We start from the raw sequence: 19231 nt of genomic DNA, 5'->3' as shown, positions 1-19231 counted from the left end.
AACCCTCCCAAGAGCTACATATTGGAGTGACTAAGAAGGATAGATGCTTAATTTTTCATATTCATGTTTTAAACTTGATTAAATCATGGTCAAACCTAGGATTTGACCAAGATTCAAATGGGCATAAAAATTCAAAAAATAAATGAAAAACCAATGCACATAGTCATCTTATGTCATCTAGTAAGCATTCAATTAAGTTGATAAACAATGTCTAGACATATTCAAACCAGAAAATTTATGTATCAAGCTACGCCTAACCCCAACCTCAGTCTTATGAAGTCAAGCATGAAGAGAAGTACGTGGTTTTTTGGTTTCAAACATGGAAATTTCAAAAACCCTATCAAGATCGAGCTTCATTTTGGAGTGACTACGAAGGATACATCCTTAATTTTTCATATTCATGTTTTAAACTTGTTTAAATCATGGTCAAACCTAGGATTTGACAAGATTCAAATGGGCAAACATATGATAAGTGATGGAAATATCATTTCTAAGTGCGGGCAAACCAGCCTTTAGCTTAACATATTACAAGGTTTCAGAAAATTGAGTGGGGGCGGCTGCCCCCCTTGGCTATAGTCTGGATCCGCCCATGCTATAGTTTGAGGCCATTTGGATGACGTCGAAAAATTTCGTGGATGAGAAATGGGGGTGTTCGAACCCCGTAGTTGGATTTTTTTGAACCTTGATCTGTAGTACTGGGCAAAACCCTAGTTTAACCTATTTAATTATAGATTCGTAGGTCGATTTTTCTACGTACCTTTTTATTATTACTCAACTATGCGGCACATATGTGTTTGCCCGTCGAGTGAAACTCGGAGGAAGAGGGATCACTCGGAAGGAGAGAAGGAGGGAGAGCATTATGGTGTCTCCCCTTTTTCGGGTGATGATGTTGACTATTGTGCAGGGTTTGTCAGTGAGCAGGAGGTGCGAGCGAGTCGAGCGAGGCTGAGAATGAGAGAGATTTATTTTTTTTGTGAGAGGGACAAACGAAGGATCCTGAAGGACCCAGAGACTTCCAATACGCATCCTTAATTCCTGATGCGTCCTCTTGACAAAGAAAATGGCTGAGAGTTTGCGTACCTATTGCACATGACTTGTGCTCACTGAAGTGTGGGACCTCACGCATGGGCACCACGCGTAGATCTGTTGGTGTAAAAACTCGGTTGATTATTATAGTGCATTAGAACAAAGTTTCCTATGGATTCAAGGGTAGGAAATCCAAGTTAACTCATTTACATGATGAAAGTATAGAGATGGTAAACCTAGAGGGGGGGGGGGTGAATAGGTTTCTACAAATTTTAATTCTTTCTTTGCAATATTAGGCTTTGCGGAATATAAAGATGAGCCTAATGCAAACTAGGTGAAGCAACCTATATGAAGATACAACTATCTCGAGCACGAAGGCTCTCTCAGGCAGTTTAAATCACAAGTAAGTAGTTCGGTTAGAGATAACCGATAGCACGCGGAGACGAGGATGTATTCCCGTGTTCCCTTGCTTTGCAACAAGGTACGTCACGTTTGGAGGGGTGGAGGTCCCACGAAGGATTCCCCACGCCACGAAGGCTCACCCTATTCTCCGGAGCCTATCCCACGAAGGAATAGCTCACTCACTTGTGGTAGACTTTGAGGTAGCCTCCAAACCTTCACAATCTTGCCCGGAGCAAATCCACAGCCCGGATGCTTCCGGACTCCTCTTGCCCACCTAGGGTTTCCAAGGAACCCTAGGAAGCAAGCTTCTCGATGAATACAAGGGGGAATGAGATTTGGCTTGGTAGAACAGTAGATCGGGTCCTCCTCTAGTGATTCCCCGGAGGGATTTGAGTTTGGGTGGAGGAGGAGGGAGATCAGAGGCTTTTGGTGTTTCTAACAATGGAGTAAGAGAGAGAGAGAGAGAGCTCAAGAACAGCTTGCAGTATGTTGCCTAACTGTTCAGAGGTAGGAGAAGGCCTATTTATAGTGTTCTTCGAAAAATGGCCGTTGGTCAACTTGCCACATCAGATTTTCTTCGAGGAATCCGGTTGACCGGGTTTGGCGCCGGGCCGGCCGGCGCACAGGCCGATCAAACCGGGCTCTCGACCGGGCCGGCCGGTTTCAACCGGAGCAGGGACCGGAACTTGACCGGAGGAGCTTCTGGGCATACTGGAATGCGCCCGGATGGCACAAGCGCGAAATCCGGTTGGCGCCGGGGCAGCCGGTCGGTAGCCCGGTCTAACCGAGCCGGTGACCGGATGGGACGGTCCTAACCGGACTGGAGACCGGGCGGCGACCGGAGGGCTTGCCCCCTTTGCTGGATCCTGCCCGAATGGCACAAGCGCCGGAGCCGGTCCTGACCGGGCTGGCCGGTGCCAGGGCCGGTCCGACCGGGCCAGTGACCGGCCAGACACAGGAAAATCCTGTTGATTCTTTCGTCGAATTGGGGGGGTCTCCATTGCCTTCTTCTTCCATTGATACACCTTTATACCTCTTTGGCTAATACCTGGGAATCATCTTGTAGCCATGTATTAGTCCAAATACACTAGCACGGTGTCATTGTCACCAAAATAATGGATAAGGGTAAAATACCCTTACAATCTCCCCCTTTTTGGTATACGATGACAAACCGAGCTAGAGTCACAAATAGATATTATGATAAGCTCTAAACCTTGATTCCATATAAGATATTACGAAAGCTCCCCCATAATGTGTGCACTTGGAGAATTTGCGTTTGAATGCAAAGTGCACCATTTGTGAAATATGAGAAGCTCCCCCAATATCTTTAGGAAACAAGCATGGTATGGAGATGTGCATATCAAGATATATAAGCATAGCACACATAATCATCCTAACATAGAGTAGCACACATAATAGTCGTCCATACACATCCATACACGAATTATTGGAAATAGCAAATGGTTCTTGAAAAACTCAAAGTAAACAAGCACAAGCCATATAAAATCCAAATAAAGCAACTCCCATGGCTTGTGGCAATCAAAGAAACACCCCGTGAATCCTAGACTCTACTCTCTTCTCCCCCTTTGGCATCGGAACACCAAAAAGGCGAAGAAAAAGAGGAGAGATGCTAGCGCACCCATCAGAAGATCTCATGCCCAGCGGAGTATGAGCTCTCGCCATCATCACGCGTATCAGTAGCACCTTCATCTTCTTCATCATCATCATCAGTAGGGACACGAGCAGGCTGAGGAGGAGGAGGACCGCCAAAGCCGTACCATGTAGGATCAAAGTTCTGGAACATCTGATCAGTGAGAGGAGGCATCTCCCAGTTAGGTGCATGAACAGGCTCCAACTCAGGGCCAGGAGGAGGAACAGTGATATTCCGAGTGGCCATGTACTCATTCTGGCGCCTTCTCGTCTCTTGGGTCATAGCAAGGCTTTGATGTGCAACATCATTAGTATTCTTGCACATCTGCCACATGGAGGAGAAGAACCTAGAGATACCATGCTGCGGGCGCCGAGTGAAGCTGGAGCTAGTAGGGTCATGGCGTTCCTTGGACCGGCGCTCAGGAGGTGTCATGTCGGGGACATCCGGTCTATCACCTTGGACAGGAACCTTGAATGCTTCCATCTTGACCCGTTCACCTTGCGTATTGAGAGGAGCAGGCACAACCTTGTTGATGAGGAGCTGGATGTATTGAGCATTGTTCGGAGTCATCCTGTCGCGAACACATCTCCTCAGCTTAGAGTAGATGAGATCACATCCATCAATGTGTCGCCGGTGCTCAGGGTTGCAGTAGTACATCAAGTTCAAGTGATATCCTCGGCATTCACTTGTATCGCCTGACTTGCTGATGAGAGACTCTCTGAACAACTTGGCAAGCAGGAGATAGGAGTAGAACATGCCAGATATGGTGGGAGGACGAGCGGTGGGCTCCCGAGGATAGCAGAAAGCAATGTCTCCTTTGTTGAACTTCTGCTGAGAGTAAAGCTTGAAACCGTGAGCACGACCTCCACCAAACCCAAGGGCTTCACACAAGTCAAGATAGTTGCAGGAGTACTTCTGTTTGCCTGTCATCCATGTCATGGTACGGGCTGGATCATCATGGAAGTACACAGTGCAGTGGAATTGCCTTACCAAGAGTGGGCAATAGCATCCATCAGAAGGCGTCAGACATACAAGCTCATACAGCCCCATGCTCCTCAAAGTCTCAACCACAAACCGATGTGTGGTGGCTGCATGCATCTCAATAACATCCTTGACAGCCTTGGGCATAACAATGCAGCCATTCTTCATGTGCTCTCGGGAGTCATAGTACTCATTCCACATCCTCTGCTGACTCTGGGTCCAGAAGAACCTGTCGCCCCCGGTGTAAGTGGGAGTCTCAAAGCGATAGTGATTGGTTTCTCGAAGCCTTTTCCATGCACCAATATGGACATCGCCAACATTGAAGTCTGGCAATTCCTCATCATCTCCTTGGACAGCGTGCTTATCTTTCCTCTTCTGGGCAGTGTTCTTGGTGCGGCCTCCAGATGAGCTGCCACCAGTAGTCTGAGGAGCACGACCAGTAGAGCGCCGTGGTGGAGCCCCTGAGTGCCTCCCTCGCTTGGCAACAGTGCCACGGTCCTCATCACTCCAACCAGCATCTGTGAATCAGCAAAATAGAGCGAGGATAGCAAAGAGGTAAGTGTACATGTCATCAATAAGGGAGATACCAGAAAGCATAGCATATATCCAAGTGTATTGATGAGATTGTGCGAAAAACTGGGCAGGCCGGCGCACAGGCCGGTCCGACCGGACTGCAGACCGGGCGAGCCGGTCGACAATCCGGTTGACCGGGCCGCGCGCCGGACCGGCCGGTTGAATGGCCGGTTGACCGGGCTGTGAACCGGGTGGTGATGATTTGTGATGTTTGCCTAGATTTTCTACCACAAATTCATGCAAAAACTCGAAAAACTTGAGTACATGCTATAGCAATAGAGTGGAGTATGTGCTTTGTGTTGAGAGACACTCTAAAGGCATGAGGACTTGCAAACCCTAACCCTAACCCTAAGATTTCCTCAAATTTTGGCAAGAACTTGCAATGTGTGAGGAGGACTAGAGATTAGGGAGGAAAGGAGAGTACATTACCCGAAGTCATTGTCCTCCTTGATCAAGGGAGCAAGAAGAACACGAGGTAGGGCTTGATAACCAAGAACTCCAAAAATTCCCAAACTAGTTGGAGAGGGACCAAATCCTTCGGTGGAGATGTTCCAAGGGGCCCGATCTATGGTGTGGTGGAGTTTGGGGAAGTTCTTGTGGTGGGAAGTGCCTAGATCTTGGTGGAGGTGCTGAGGGCGCCGGCCATGGAGGTGTGTGAGTTGGGGAAGAATGAGGCCAAGGGGTATCCCCCTCAAACACATATCAGGCCACGCGGCCGGTCGGACGCCCGGTCGACCGGGCCTGGAGCCGGCTGGCCCGGCGCAAAGGCCGGTCCAACCGGGCCAGAGACCGGCCAGGGCATTTTTTGCCCAGTTTTTGTCTAGTTTTGCCTCTTTTTGCCCCTATTCTTTGTGTAAATGTGTATGAATGCTTAGATGATGACATGTACATATAGATAGATAGACGATGATGAGATGAGCATAGACATGGGGTTGGAAAACACAAAGTTCTCTAGGCATACCCATTGGAGTGAAAATGCAAGCAAGATACAAATAGCGACAATGGGCATGATTCGAAGTATATCAAGAATCATAAAAGCATTTTGAAATAGTTTTTGCAATAAGATCATTTGGCCTTATATAGTCAAATCAAGTTGTAATGAAGGCTCAATGAGGGGCGGGGGATTACTCCCCCTATGTGAAAGCGCAAATGTCATGAAACCTCGAAGAGACATGCTTGGGTCCATATAATGACATTGGGTCTATTTATGTTGCACACATAGGTATGCATCATACCAAGATATGGTAGAATGACTATCCCCATATGTGCTATGCCTCTAAGCTAGATAGCAAGATAAATGCAAGAATATAGTGCAAGAAGTTAATCAATCCAAGTTTTTAGGATCAAGAATACCAAGTTCTCCTCTCAAGTTAACAAAGCGGGCTTCATCCAAAGGCTTAGTGAAAATATCCGCCAATTGGTAGGTTGTTCCCACATGAGTGAGATCAATATCCTTATTGGCAACATGATCACGTAGGAAGTGATGGCGAATGTCAATATGTTTGGTGCGACAATGTTGAACCAGGTTGTTGGCGATCTTTATTGCACTTTCATTGTCACAAAGAAGAGGCACCGTACCAAGAGACACACCATAGTCTTTCAAGGTTTGCTTCATCCATAACAATTGAGTGCAACAAGATGCCGCGGATATGTATTCGGCTTTGGCGGTGGATAGGGCGGTGGAGTTTTGTTTCTTGGATGACCAACTCACCAATGACCGGCCAATAAATTGGCAAGCCCCGGAGGTAGACTTCCGATCAACCTTATCACCGGCCCAATCGGAATCCGAATAGCCAATGAGTTCAAAGGTTGACCCCTTTGGATACCATAGCCCGAGAGTAGGAGTGAGAACAAGGTATCTTAGTATCCGTTTGACCGCCACTAAATGGCTCTCCTTGGGAGCGGATTGAAAACGAGCACACATCCCTACACTTAGCATGATATCCGGCCTAGAGGCACAAAGGTAGAGCAAGGATCCTATCATGGAGCGGTATACCTTTATGTCCACATCCTTCTCACCGTCACATGAACCAAGTTGCCCCTTTACGGGCATGGGTGTCTTCATTGGACTCGCATTGGTCATGTTGAATTTCTTGAGCATGTCCTTTACATACTTTTCTTGAGAGATGAAGGTGCCTTTTGCAAGTTGCCTCACTTGGAAGCCTAGAAAGAACTTCAACTCTCCCATCATGGACATCTCAAATTTCCTAGTCATCAATAGCTCAAAAGCTTTGTTATGATTGGGGTTAGTTCCACCAAAGATAATATCATCAACATATATTTGACATATAAAGAGGCCACCCCCTTTAACCCGCTTGGTGAAAAGGGTGGAATCGACCGTACCCATGCAAAACCCATCATGTAGTAAGAAATCCCTAAGGAACTCATACCAAGCACGTGGAGCTTGCTTGAGACCGTAGAGTGCCTTATGGAGTAAATACACGTGGTTGGGTCGGCATGGGTCTTCGAAACCCGGGGTTGAGCCACATATGCGGTTTCTTTTAGGGGACCATTCAAAAATGCACTTTTCACATCCATTTGATATAATTTGAAATTGTGGAAAGATGCAAATGCAAGCAAAAGACGAATAGCTTCAAGATGGGCTACCGGCGCAAAGATATCCTCAAAATCCATACCTTCTATTTGGGCAAACCCTTGCGCCACTAACCTTGCTTTGTTTCGTATAACAATGCCATTCTCATCTTGCTTGTTCTTGAATACCCATTTGGTCCCAATGACATTGATGCGATGATCCTTGGGTCTCTCAACTAGAGACCATACTTCATTACGAGTGAAACACTCCAATTCTTCTTGCATGGCAATTACCCAATCCGGATCGACCAAGGCTTCATGTACCTTAAGTGGTTCAAAACTAGACACAAAAGCATGATGTTGACAATAAGTGATAAGTAATGCATGGTGTCTACGAGTTACCACTCCTCTTGAGATGCTACCAAGGACTTGATCCACTTTCATGTCACTTGCCCTTGTAGCGGCCTTGATCTTCCGAACGGTTCCTTCATGATCAATGAATTCATCTCTTGCTAGTACTTGATCATGAGGGACCACTTGAGCTTGATCATGAGTTGAGGATGTTTCTTGATCGTCATCATGATCTTGCTCCATGGAATGAGGATCTTCTTCTTGTTCTTCGGATTGAGACTCATCTTGAGTAGAGGATGGTTCTTGAGTTGCACTTGATGGTTCGGCTTGAGTTGAGCTAGGCTCCACTTGTGGCATGCTTGAGACATCTACTCCATCATCTTGATCATCATTATGAACCTCCATGGGCCGGATGTGTCCAATGCCCATATGCTTGATGGCACTAGATGGATCATCATCATTACCTGCAGCACATGGAACAACTTGCTCCACTTGGGAGCCATTATCCTCCAAGAACACCACGTCACAAGATACTTCAATAGTCCCGGAGGACCGGTTGTAGTATCTATAGGCGTGAGAGTTCTCCGCATATCCAACAAATATACCCTCTATGGTTCTAGTTTCAAATTTACCGAGCTTTCCTTTGTTGTTCTTAACAAGGCATTTGCATCCAAAGACACGAATATACATGATATTAGGCTTGTTACCGGTAAGGAGCTCGTATGGGGTTTTGTTGTGGAGGGGACGGAGGAAGAGCCGGTTGGAGTAGTGGACGGCCGTAGAGATGGCTTCTCCCCAAAAGTTGTGGGGTGAGTTGAATTCACTCAACATGGTTCTTGCCATCTCAATGATAGTCCGGTTCTTCCTTTCAACAACACCGTTTTGTTGAGAGGTGTATGGCGCCGAAAACTCATGCTTGATGCCCTCATCATCAACAAACTCTTGCATAGTGTAGTTCTTGAACTCGGTGCCATTGTCGGTCCTAATTGCCTTGATCTCGGATTCATACATATGTTGAGCTTTCTTGGCGAAGGTGATGAACTCTCTATGGGTCTCGTCCTTAGACTTAAGGAGAAAGACCCAAGAGTATCTTGAGTAATCATCAACAATGACAAGTCCATACTTGCTCCCACCAAGAGTATCATAATGTGATGGCCCAAAGAGATCCAAATGAAGGAGCTCCAAAGGCCTAGATGTGGTAACCATACTCTTGATGGGATGCTTCTTCTTGAGTTGCTTTCCGGCTACACATGCACTACAAACACGATCTTTCTCAAAAGAAACGCCGGTTAGTCCCACAATATGCTCACCCTTTAGGAGTTGTTTAAGATTCCTCATGTTAACATGACCAAGGCGGCGATGCCACAACCAACCTTCGTCATGCTTGGCCGCCATTAGACATGTGGAGAAGGAGGGGCTCTCTTTCGAGAGGTCAACCACGTAAAGGTTGTTCTCCACATATCCAACAAGGACCAATTTGAGATTGTCACTCCTAAAGACTTGCACATAATATTTAGTGAAATATGAATTGTAACCGGCATCGGCAAGATGATATATAGAAAGTAAGTTATAGCCAAGGTGTTCAACAAGCATAACCGTCTCAAGGCACAAGTCCTTAGAGATTGCTACCTTGCCATACCCAAGTACCTTTCCCTTTGAGTTGTCACCAAAGGTAATGCTTGACTTCTTGTTGATATCTTCAATGAATTGATCAAGCACACCTTTTCCTCCGGTCATATGATTGGTGCATCCACTATCAAACACCCATTTTGGACCACCGGAGGAATACCCCTACAAAATCAAGTAGAGGATTTAGGAACCCATCGATTAATGGGTTCCTTTGCAATGGCAACAATATCTTTTGGTACCCAAATTGAGTACTCTCTATAAGCATAGCCATTAGGAGGGCCAACATAGTTAGCATAGACATCACCATAATAATCAACAAATAATGCATAGTGATCGTTTGGCCCCGTGCGGTCACCACTAGTGGCTTTGCCCTTTGAGGCTTTGCCATTGTTAGTGACCTTCTTGTTCTTATCTTGAGCGGGTTTCTCCTTCTTGTAGTTGTTCTTCTTGTGGGACTTGGGAGCATATCCAAGTCCATACTTTTGATTGTTTGACCTTTGCTTACTCAAGAGGTCATCCAATCCCATCTTGTTCTTGGCGGTGGTGAACTTTGCAAGTTCCTTTGTTAGCCTAACATTTTCCTCAAGAATAGATGCTTGCTCACAAGAAGATTCATTAGAATGATAGTCAAGACCATATTTGGTCACCAAAGACTCAAGATATGCATTGGTCTCAACATGCAAAGAGAGTTCCTCTTGTAAACGAATATGTTCCTCAACAAGTTTAGCATGCTCACTAGTAAAGGAAATGGAGGAACAAGCAAGCTTTTCACCATCAATGGGATCCTTCATTGATCCAAGAGCCTTTTTGTAGGATTCTTGAAGTAGATCATGGTTCTCTCCAAGTTTCTTGAGCTCATCCTTGACAAGCTTGTTAGCTCTTTCAAGGTGGTCAAGATCCCTAGTGAGAGAAGCATGAGCAACTTCAAGCTCCTCCTTTGAGGCATTGAGCTCTTGGGTCAATAATTGAGCCCTATCAATAGTTTCTAGGTCTTTAACTTTATCAAGTTCATAAGTTTCAATTTGTTGCTTAAGGCCTTGAGATATGCACCTTTCGGTTTTTAGCTCTTGTCTTAGGAGATTGAATCTCCGTTCCTTCTCATTCAATTGATATTCTAATTCCTCAATGGACTCATCCTTTTCTTTGAGTGAGTCCATCAAGAAATCAAACTTGACAAGAGCTTCACCACGAAGGGTGCATCTAACATCATAGAGTTCCTTAAGCACAATTAGTTCATCTAGATTTTCGTTCTCATCATCTAGAACACTAGATAGGGAAGGTGGAGGTTCCATTACCTTGGTTTCCCTTGCCATAAGACAAGAGCCAATGGTTGTAGATGAGGTAGAGTCATCGGAGTCATCATCTTGAGTTATCCTTGCCATGAAGGAGGATCCAACATCATTCTCCGTGGAGTAGTCCTTGGAGTAGTCATATGTAAAGAGTGACCCGGGCTTAGAGAAAGCCAAACCGGCCACCCCGGCCTCCTTCTCCTCATCTTCCTCTTCATCATCAGACAAGTACTCGGCCCCAACAAAGGCTCTTCCCTTGTTCTTCTTGTATCGGTCATTGATTGGGTTTGGCTTCAATCTTGGCTTGACCCCTTTGATGAATCTTGGCTTGTCCACCCTTTTCTCATAAGGGCACTCATTTGCAAAGTGGCTATCTTCATCACAATTGTAGCAAGTTCTCTTCTTCTTCTTGTCATTGAGGAGCATAGGGAACTTAGCCTTGTACTTCTTGGCAAAGAAAGCAAAGTCGGTAGCTATGTCACTAGTTGAGGTCATCTCTTCCTCTTCTTCAATCTCATAGTCTTCCTCTCCTCCATGATTGGCCCTAGCCTTGAGAGCAAGATTGCGTGGTGCTTCATGGTTGTATGAGGCTTCATCAACACGGTTCATTGCCATGAGCCTCTTTCCCGCTTTGGCCATGTTTTCATTGGCGGCCACATAGGAAACTAGATCATCGGAGTTGAGGTCGGCACTCTTGGTCATGATTTGTAGATTGAGTGCAAGGTTGGTGTCTTCTTGTTTGACGGCAATCATAGCAATGACCTTTGACTTTATGAATTGTTCATTCATCTCGAAGCCATCATTGTACTTCTCAACACCGAGTCCCTTGACCCTTACTCTAAGAGCACCAAGTCTTGCATAAGCATCGGCCATGGACTCTCCTTCTCGAATCATGAATTGATGAGCCTCTTGCTTTGCGGTCTCATAAAGAGCGGATTGGATCAAATCGGTTCCCTCTTGGAGTACTACGATTCGATCCCACAACTCTTTAGCGGACTCTATGTCATTGACTTGATCAAGGAGCTTGCGGTTGATGCCACTCCTAATCTTGTCACGGGCGGAGGCGTTGAGTTGACGGTTGTAGAATTCGGTGGAGGTCAACCGAATGGGATCTTGTGGCTCCCGGTACCCATGAACAATGATCTCCCACAACACCATGCTGCAGCTGCGAATATGAGACTCCATAGAAGATTTCCAAAAAGGAAAGTGAGTTCCATCAAAATGGGGAACATTCCCACTATGGTTTATATGAGGCATGGGTGAAGTGTTTTTGGGATATTCATGGTTGACTTCGCGATAGCTCTCTAGTGAGGCTGAAGCCGTACTAGGAGGCCCACTAGTCAATTTCTTAAGCATGGTAGACATTTCTGCCATTTGGCTTTGTAGCTCATCCTCCTTTTTCTTCTTCTCGGCATCATATGCCAAGAATCTAGATTTCATCTCTTTAACCGAAAGGTTAGAGTTTTCATCTAGACCCTCGAATAGTTTTTCCATCTCACTCTTAAGGCGGTGAAGCCCTTAATAAGAGTCCAGGCTCTGATACCAATTGAAAGTATAGAGATGGTAAACCTAGAGGGGGGTGAATAGGTTTCTACAAATTTTAATTCTTTCTTTGCAATATTAGGCTTTGCGGAATATAAAGATGAGCCTAATGCAAACTAGGTGAAGCAACCTATATGAAGATACAACTATCTCGAGCACGAAGGCTCTCTCAGGCAGTTTAAATCACAAGTAAGGAGTTCGGTTAGAGATAACCGATAGCACGCGGAGACGAGGATGTATTCCCGTGTTCCCTTGCTTTGCAACAAGGTACGTCACGTTTGGAGGGGTGGAGGTCCCACGAAGGATTCCCCACGCCACGAAGGCTCACCCTATTCTCCGGAGCCTATCCCACGAAGGAATAGCTCACTCACTTGTGGTAGACTTTGAGGTAGCCTCCAAACCTTCACAGTCTTGCCCGGAACAAATCCACAGCCCGGATGCTTCCGGACTCCTCTTGCCCACCTAGGGTTTCCAAGGAACCCTAGGAAGCAAGCTTCTCGATGAATACAAGGGGGAATGAGATTTGGCTTGGTAGAACAGTAGATCGGGTCCTCCTCTAGTGATTCCCCGGAGGGATTTGAGTTTGGGTGGAGGAGGAGGGAGATCGGAGGCTTTTGGTGTTTCTAACAATGGAGTAAGAGAGAGAGAGCTCAAGAACAGCTTGTAGTATGTTGCCTAACTGTTCAGAGGTAGGAGAAGGCCTATTTATAGTGTTCTTTGAAAAATGGCCGTTGGTCAACTTGCCACATCAGATTTTCTTCGAGGAATCCGGTTGACTGGGTTTGGCGCCGGGCCGGCCGGCGCACAGGCCGGTCAAACCGGGCTCTCGACCGGGCCGGCCGGTTTCAACCGGAGCAGGGACCGGAACTTGACCGGAGGAGCTTCTGGGCATACTGGAATGCGCCCGGATGGCACAAGCGTGAAATTCGGTTGGCGCCGGGGCAGCCGGTCGGTAGCCCGGTCTAACCGGGCCGGTGATCGGATGGGCCGGTCCTAACCGGGCTGGAGACCGGGCGGCGACCGGAGGGCTTGCCCCCTTTACTGGATCCTGCCCGGATGGCACAAGCGCCGGAGCCGGTCCTAACCGGGCTGGCCGGTGCCAGGGCCGGTCCGACCGGGCCAAGCTGATGACCGCCGTACACGTGAAAATCCTGTTGATTCTTTCGTCGAATTGGGGGGGGTCTCCATTGCCTTCTTCTTCCATTGATACACCTTTATACCTCTTTGGCTAATACCTGGGAATCATCTTGTAGCCATGTATTAGTCCAAATACACTAGCACGGTGTCATTGTCACCAAAATAATGGATAAGGGTAAAATACCCTTACACATGACATTATTTTTTCCATGAAGCAAAGTTAACACATCTATCAATTGGTACATTTTGGAGTGACTAAGAAGGATCCATGCTTACCTTTTCGTTTTCACGTGTTAAACTTGTTTAAATCTTGGTCAAACCTAGGATTTGACAGAGATTCAAATGGGCGGAAAATTAAACAAAAAAAAAGAAAAACCAAAGCACATACGTAGTTTTCTTACGTCATATAGTAAGCATTCAAGTTGATAAACAAGGTCTAGACATATTCAAACCATACAAATCATGTATCCACCCCTAACCCTAAACTATGTCTTATGAAGTCAAGCATGAAGAGAAGTGGTTTTGGGTTTCAAACATGGAAATTTCAAAAAACCTCCCAAAAACTTCATTTAGAGTGACTAAGAAGGATAAATGCTTCCCTTTTCATTTTCATGTTTTAAACTTGTTTAAATCTTGGTCAAACCTAGGATTTGACCAAGATTCAAATGGGCATCAAAAATAAAAAAATCAGAAAAATGAAAAACCAAAGCACATAGTCTTCTTATGTCATATAGTAAGCATTAAATATGATAAACAAGGTCTAGACGTATTCAAACAGACAAATCATGTATCTACCCCTAACCCTAAACTCTGTCTTATGAACTCAAGCATGAAGAGAAGTTGTTTTGGGTTTCAAACATGGAAATTTCAAAAACCCTCCCAAGAGCTACATTTTGGAGTGACTAAGAAGGATAAATGCTTAATTTTTCATATTCATGATTTAAACTTGTTCAAATCTTGGTCAAGCATAGGATTTGACCAAGATTCAAATGGTCATACAAATTAAAAAAAAATGAAAAATTGAAAAACCAAGGTCTTCTTATGTCATATAGTAAGCATTCAATTAAGTTGATAAACAAGGTCTAGACATATTCAAACCAGGAAAATCATGTATCTACCCCTAACCCTAAACTCTGTCTTATGAAGTCAAGCATGCATGAAGAGAAGTGGTTTTTCGTTTCAAGCATGGAAATTTCAAAAACCCTCCCAAGAGCTACATTTTGGAGTGACTAAGAAGGATAGATGCTTAATTTTTCATATTCATGTTTTAAACTTGTTTAAATCATGGGCATAAAAATTTGACCAAGATTCAAATGGGCATAAAAATTAAAAAAACAATAAAATGAAAAACCAATGCACATAGTCATCTTATGTCATCTAGTAAGCATTCAATTAAGTTGATAAACAAGGTCTAGACATATTCAAACCAGAAAAATCATGTATCAACAAGCTACCCCTAACCCCAAACTCTGTCTTATGAAGACAAGCATGAAGTGAAGTACGTGGTTTTTTGGTTTCAAACATGGAAATTTCAAAAAACCTCTCAAAAGCTTCATTTTGGAGTGACTACGAAGGATACATGCTTAAGTTTTCATATTCATGTTTTAAACTTGTTTAAATCATGGTCAAACCTAGGATTTGACCAAGATTCAAATGGGCGTAATTTAAAAAAATGTAAAATCAAGGCACATAGTCTTCTTATGTCATATAGTAAGCATTCAATTAAGTTGATAAACAAGATCTAGACATATTCAAACCAGAGAAATCATGTATCTACTCCCTAACCCTAAACTCTGTCTCATGAAGTCAAGCGCATGAAGATATGTGGTTTTTTGTTTCAAACATGGAAATTTCAAAAACCCTCCCAAAGAGCTTCATTTTGGAGTGACTAAGAAGGATCCATAGGAAACTATGTACTAATACAGTATAATAATCACCCGAGTTATTAGAGCAACAAGTCTGTCACTTACGTGTGGTTCCCATACGTGAGGTCCCACACTTCAGTGAGCACAAGTCACGTACGCTAGGTAGGCAAACTCCCAGCCATCTTCTTTCTCAAGAGAGAGGCATCAACACACTCTCTCTCTCTCCATCTCTCCAATTATCCACCTCCGTTGGCTGCCGGTTTTGGCAGGTCGTTTCTAGCTCAGCTCGTAGGCCATGGTGTGCAAGCTCTGTAGCCATGGCGATTTGGTCGCGCCAAGTGGTTCGTCCCCGGCTGCGACGAGGATCAATCCGGATGGTGGATGTTAAGGACCTGATCGCATTTCTTGCTTTCAGCCTGGGGTCTACCATGTAAATCTTAGGGATTTAGACATAATTTCCTGTTTATTTTGTGTCCTTCTGTAAACTGCGCTCTGATGCGTATTGGAAATCTGGGTCCTTCAGGATCGTTCGGTTGTCCCTCTAAAAAAACATCTCTCTCATTTCGGCCTTTCTCGCTCGCTCGCACCCCCTGCGCACTGACAACCCTGCACAACAGTCAACATCACCAGAAAAAGGATAGACACCATAAATAAGTGGGGCCCCGTGACTGCTTTCCCTTCGTCTCCTAGTAATAATAATAATAACGTAAAAAAATCGACCTACGAATCTATTATTAAATAAGCTAAACTAGGGTTTTGCCCAGTACTACGGATCAATTTCTGAAAATCCAACTACGGGGCTCGATTTTGGCCTGCTAATATAAAATTATATAATCCGAACTAGTATTCCTCTAAAAAATCATTTTGGTATGCATCGTTTGGTACTTTTCATAGCTAGAGTGCTTACTCCCTCCGTTAGCAAATAGTCTTTGTATGTCATATAGTAAGCATTCAAGTTGATAAACAAGGTTTAGACATATTCAACCAGAAAAATAATGTATCCACCCCCTATCCCTAAACTCTGACTTATGAAGTCAAGCACGAAGAGATGTGGTTTTTGGTTTCAAACATGGAAATTTCGAAAACCCTCCCAAGAGCTACATTTTGGAGTGACTTAAGAATGATAGATGCTTAATTTTTCATATTTATGTTTTAAACTTGTTTAAATCATGGTCAAACCTAGGACTTGAACAAGATTCAAATGGGTATAAAAAATCAAAATAAATCAAAATAAATGAAAAACCAAGGCACATAGTTTTCTTATGTCATATAGTAAGCATTCAATTAAGTTGATAAACAAGGTCTAGACATATTCAAACCAGAAAAATCATGTATCTAGCTACCCCTAACCCTAAACTCTGTCTTATGAAGTCAAGCATGCATGAAGAGAAGTGGTTTTTGGTTTCAAACATGGAAATTTCAAAAACCCTACCAAGATCTACATTTTGGAGTGACTAAGAAGGATATATGCTTAATTTTTCATATTCATGTTTTAAACTTGTTTAAATCATGGTCAAACCTAGGATTTGACCAAGATTCAAATGGGCATAAAAATTCAAAAAAAACAAAAAATGGAAAATCAAGGCACATAGTCTTCTTATGTCACATAGTAAGCATTCAATTAAGTTGATAAACAAGGTCTAGATATATTCAAACCAGAGAAATCATGTATCTACCCCCTAACCCTAAACTCTGTCTTATGAAGTCAAGCATGAAGATATGTGGTTTTGGTTTCAAACATGGAAATTTCAAAAACCCTCCCAAGAGCTTCATTTTGGAGTGACTAAGAAGGATATATGCTTAATTTTTCATATTCATGTTTTCAACTTGTTTAAATCATGGTCAAACCTAGGATTTGACCAAGATTCAAATGGGCATAATTTAAAAAAAAAAATGAAAAACCAAGGCACATAGTCTTCTTATGTCATATAGTAAGCATTCAATTAAGTTGATAAACAAGGTCTAGACATATTCAAACCAGAAAAACATGTATCTACCCCTATATATCCCTAAACCATGACTTAATTTTGAAGTCAAGCATGAAGAGAAGTGGTTTTTAGTTTCAAACATGGAATTTTCAAAAAACCTCCCAAGAGCTTCATTTTGGAGTGACTTAAGAAGCATACATGCTTACTTTTTCATATTCATGTTTTAAACTTGTTCAAATCTTGGTCAACAAACCTAGGATTTGACGAAGATTCAAATGGGTATAAAAACTTAAAACCAAGGTCTGCTCATGTCATATAGTAAGCATTCATTTAAATTGATGAACAAGGTCTAGACATATTCAAACTAGCAGGAAAATCATGTATCTACCCCTAACCCTAAACTCTGTCTTATGAAGTCAAGCATGCATGAAGAGAAGTGGTTTTTGGTTTCAAGCATGGAAATTTCAAAAACCCTCCCAAGAGCTACATATTGGAGTGACTAAGAAGGATAGATGCTTAATTTTTCATATTCATGTTTTAAACTTGATTAAATCATAGTCAAATTAAACTAGGATTTGAACAAGATTCAAATGGGCATAAAAATTCAAAAAAAAAAATGAAAAACCAATGCACATAGTCATCTTATGTCATCTAGTAAGCATTCAATTAAGTTGATAAACAATGTCTAGACATATTCAAACCAGAAAAATCATGTATCAAGCTACTCCTAACCCCAAACTCTGTCTTATGAAGTCAAGCATGAAGAGAAGTACGTGGTTTTTTGGTTTAAAACATGGAAATTTCAAAAACCCTCTCAAGATCGAGCTTCATTTTGGAGTGACTACGAAGGATACATCCTTAATTTTTCATATTCATGTTTTAAACTTGTTTAAATCATGGTCAAACCTATGATTTGACCAAGATTCAAATGGGCATAAAAATTCAAAAAAACAATAAAATGAAAAACCAATGCACATAGTCATCTTATGTCACATAGTAAGCATTCAATTAAGTTGATAAACAAGGTCTAGATATATTCAAACTAGAGAAATCATGTATCTACCCCCTAACCATAAACTCGGTCTCATGAAGTCAAGCATGAAGATATGTGGTTTTTGGTTTCAAACATGGAAATTTCAAAAACCCTCCCAAGAGCTTCATTTTGGAGTGACTAAGAAGGATATATGCATAATTTTTCATATTATTTATTTCAACTTGTTTAAATCATGGTCAAACCTAGGATTTGACCAAGATTCAAATGGGCATAAAATTTAGAAAAAACAATAAAATGAAAAACCAATGCACATAGTCTTCTTATGTCATATATATAGTAAGCATTCAATTAAGTTGATAAACAAGGTCTAGACATATTCAAACGAGAAAAAACATGTATCAAGCTACCCCTAACCCCAAACTCTATCTTATGAAGTCAAGCATGAAGAGAAGTACGTGGTTTTTTGGTTTCAAACATGGAAATTTCAAAAACCCTCTCAAGAGCTTCATTTTGGAGTGACTATGAAGGATACATGCTTAATTTTCATATTCATGTTTTAAACTTGTTTAAATCATGGTCAAACCTAGGATTTGACCAAGATTCAAATAGGCATAATTTTAAAAAAAATGAAAAATCAAGGCACATAGTCTTCTTACGTTATATAGTAAGCATTCAATTAAGTTGATAAACAAGGTCTAGACATATTCAAACCAAAAAAATCATGTATCTACCCCCTATATATCCCTAAACCCTGACTTATGAAGTCAAGCATGAAGAGAAGTGGTTTTTAGTTTCAAACATGGAAATTTCAAAAACCCTTCCAAGAGCTTCATTTTGGAGTGACTTAAGAAGCATACATGCTTACTTTTTCATATTCATGTTTTAAACTTGTTCAAATCTTGGTCAACAAACCTAGGATTTGACGAAGATTCAAATGGGTATAAAAAATTAAAACCAAGGTCTGCTCATGTCATATAGTAAGCATTCATTTAAATTGATAAACAAGGTCTAGACATATTCAAACTAGCAGGAAAATCATGTATCTACCCCCTAACCCTAAACTCTGTCTTATGAAGTCAAGCATGCATGAAGAGAAGTGGTTTTTGGTTTCAAGCATGGAAATTTCAAAAACCCTCCCAAGAGCTACATATTGGAGTGACTAAGAAGGATAGATGCTTAATTTTTCATATTCATGTTTTAAACTTGATTAAATCATGGTCAAACCTAGGATTTGACCAAGATTCAAATGGGCATAAAAATTCAAAAAATAAATGAAAAACCAATGCACATAGTCATCTTATGTCATCTAGTAAGCATTCAATTAAGTTGAT

Source organism: Lolium perenne, chromosome 4 (assembly GCF_019359855.2).
Source record: "Lolium perenne isolate Kyuss_39 chromosome 4, Kyuss_2.0, whole genome shotgun sequence".
Classification (NCBI taxonomy): Eukaryota; Viridiplantae; Streptophyta; class Magnoliopsida; order Poales; family Poaceae; genus Lolium; species Lolium perenne.
The sequence above is the reverse complement of the archived record's forward strand: the minus strand, read 5'-3'. Positions refer to the sequence as shown.